Below are 3365 nucleotides of genomic sequence, written 5' to 3' on the forward strand. Positions count from 1 at the left end.
CAACAAACCAAAATAAACAATAAAACATTTAATATATCCTCAATACTTTTATTCCCATGAAATCACATAACCGCTATTTGAATAATTAATAAAAATTACATATATTATTAAAAATGAAAATTGTACTTCGTTGACATTCGAGCTAGTAATTATAGTTTTAGCATGCATTTTGTTAACTGTACGGTGTTAACAGAGACGATATTCATCTCATTTCAATAAATTCCTATTTAAAAAAAAATATATTTTACAACCAAAAAACAATAATAGAAATTTGACTTTTTCTATTGGTTTTTTTTTTACGTTTTATAAGCTAGCGCTTGACCACGATCCCACCCGGTGAAGTGGAGATTTAGTCGAAAGATGGTACGTGCTAGCTTATTAAGTGCCTATTCACTCTACTTAATATAATTATATTGGTTGTTTGGTTATGGTTTAAAAATAGGTTTGAGGAAAATTGAGGTTTAATTTTAATATCAAAACCCACAACTCTTGATCATTACCCACATAACCACAAAATAGCAAAGGCAATTATTTATTTGGCAGTAATTTCAAAAGCCGACAGTTACTCTATATTGTACAATTTTTTAATAACATTATCTCAAGTAAAGGTTCATTAACCGTGGGTTTCTAAGACCAAAATCTCCATTTAAGATACATTGTTTTCTTGTTTGTCAAAGATGAAGGACAGGATAGATGATATGTTGCATACGGAATTTTCGTCTCAGAAACCCACGATAAGTTTATCATGGGTTTAAATCTATTCAGAGTGAATGTAGATGTTTCAATCTCTATTTATAAGGTCCAAAACATGACACAATATATAACACTTACAATAGACAAAAAAAAATTAAACTAGTGGTTTTATAGATTTAACTTGACAATTATTCGAACCTACTAAAATCAAGATTGTAGTTAACCTAACCGTTTAGCTATTTGATAGGTATACATACATTTGGACAAAACGAATATATTTTAACGTATTTTGATAGTTTGGAATCGAATTAACGACCGGGTTGATACTCTAAGTACCTAAGCTAGGCTAGATAAGCTAGGCCAGGCTAGATGGCTAGGCTAGGCTATAAAAGTCGTTTTAATCATAACATTAGGAGATCATAAAAACTAATTAACCACTTCAACATTATACAAATGCAGACAAATATTATTTTCTACAATATACATGGAATATACAAATAATTTACAAATGAATGATATGAGAGCATATTACATTTCCAAATAAAAAGGTTTATTTGGAAAAAATACTTTAAAGAAAAATATCTATGTAGACAGTACCAGTAAGTTTCCACTGCGGAAAATTGATAATAGTTTTTTTCAAAATAAATAAAAGCTATACGAAAACATACTGTTATAGGTTTTTTCTTTTAAAAGAAATAGACTTCAACTGTTTCAGCAGTGGAAACTCACAGTTATGTTAAGGTTAATGAATAAAAAGAGTAGTATAGATGTAGTCATATATCTTGTCGGCTCGGAATACGAATCGCTACGGGGAGAGCAATGACCTTGAGCTGTCAAGACATTTGAAAACACCTATATGTACATTTAAAATTAATAGATATAAAGAAATATTGAAAATGTGGTACAAATTCATATTATTTGGTGTCTTTATGGAAAACGTATTACTTATTATTAGTCTTCGATTTTGACTTTCACCGCTTTATAAAGTATGGTCCACTTTATTGGATGAATATGTTAACGAAATATATCACTTTATGCTTTTAAAAATTACATATTTTACATTACTTTAATATTGCTCTTAATTATATTATTCCCAAAAGATATAGTCGGAAGTCTTTACCATAATTCTATGTTTTTTCAATAATTACGACTTGCATTTCTCTAAAAAAAAAATACGAAATAAATATCTTAGATACGATTTAATTAATAAAGGACCCAAAGTATACAGCATTTAGAACATAGATTAATTAAAATAAAGTAAATTAAATGTGCACACATCCTTTACTATAACCACAGCCTTTATAACTAATTGGCATTTTAGGTGTATTTAAATTATTCTATCTAATGTAGAGATACGATAATAGTTCTACGAGCTCCCCACGTGACCTTGACCTTAGACCTACTTTCCACTAAACAATTAGATGCAGGACTGTAAGTTTATACCAATCACCGCCAGTGGAAATGGTACATACATCATTCATTAAAGTTATAAATATTGCGCAAATAAGAGAATAACTAAGTAATTATTAAGATAAAATCATTCAATACTGTCCACTACAAAAGCAAACGTTCCTATTAAATTTTGTTATAGAAAAAAAAACTAAAATATGTCGTAAAGATAATGAAATTAACTAAATTTTTTTTAATTACTGTTTATTTTAAATTCTCGTCCGTCAACGAGATGTTATGCAGATGGATATAAATATTGCGCCGTCAGTTTTATTTTATTATATATTTTATACATGATTTAACGTTGCATTTAAAAAAGTTTATTTGCATAACAGTCAAATAACCGTCATATCCACCTACACCAGTTTCAAACCATGGTTTGTGTAATTAAACTATGCAATATATATTTACATGCTATATTTACATTACTCTATAAGAGCTGTTACCTCTAATAAATATGAGGTAATGTCTTGTTTTTTTAATATTTTCCTCTAAAATACTTTTTATAAAAAAAAATGTACATTTATTATTTTATTAAACATTAATTTAAATTATTAATTATAATGGTATATGAGAACTCTACAGTGAAATAATTTAAGCTTTAATCTCACTTAGCGGTTAATTTAAATACATTTGCTATTAATATGGAGTCAATCCTGGATAAACAAAACGTCTCTTGAGTCATTGAACGATCCCAACAGACTTTAGTAAGCAAGAAATTTAAGTTAGAGAGATTTTATAAGCGAGAAATGCTGCAGTCTCTGATTTTCACTTATCCAGATTCTGTATTACTAAAATATGGGATACCTGAACCATAACTATTATCTTTGCATCATTATCATCATCAGCTCACTATACCGTCCCCACCGAGGGGCTTGGAGCCTACCCTAACTGTAGGGTTATCTTTGCATTATACCATTGTATTTACTGCGAGGTCTCAATGAAGAGTCGGTCAAACAAAATTGGGATATAAATTATAATATGTTACATAACATCAAATAAACCATAACTGAGTTTTAGTATAAAATGATTTTGGATTTTCACAATTTTTTTTTAATTATTGACTATTTTATGCGATAATATAAATAACTTTAAAGACAATATCAATGGAATGAATATTGTAGACATTCAGATAAAGAATTTTATATCACCCTATAGCTGTTAGTATTATGTTTTATTGGAGGACAAATAATGCTAATAAATTAAAATTTACATTTTTTTCT

The sequence above is a fragment of the Papilio xuthus genome, unplaced genomic scaffold (genome assembly GCF_000836235.2).
Source record: "Papilio xuthus unplaced genomic scaffold, Pxut_1.1 DF826961.1, whole genome shotgun sequence".
Taxonomy (NCBI): Eukaryota; Metazoa; Arthropoda; class Insecta; order Lepidoptera; family Papilionidae; genus Papilio; species Papilio xuthus.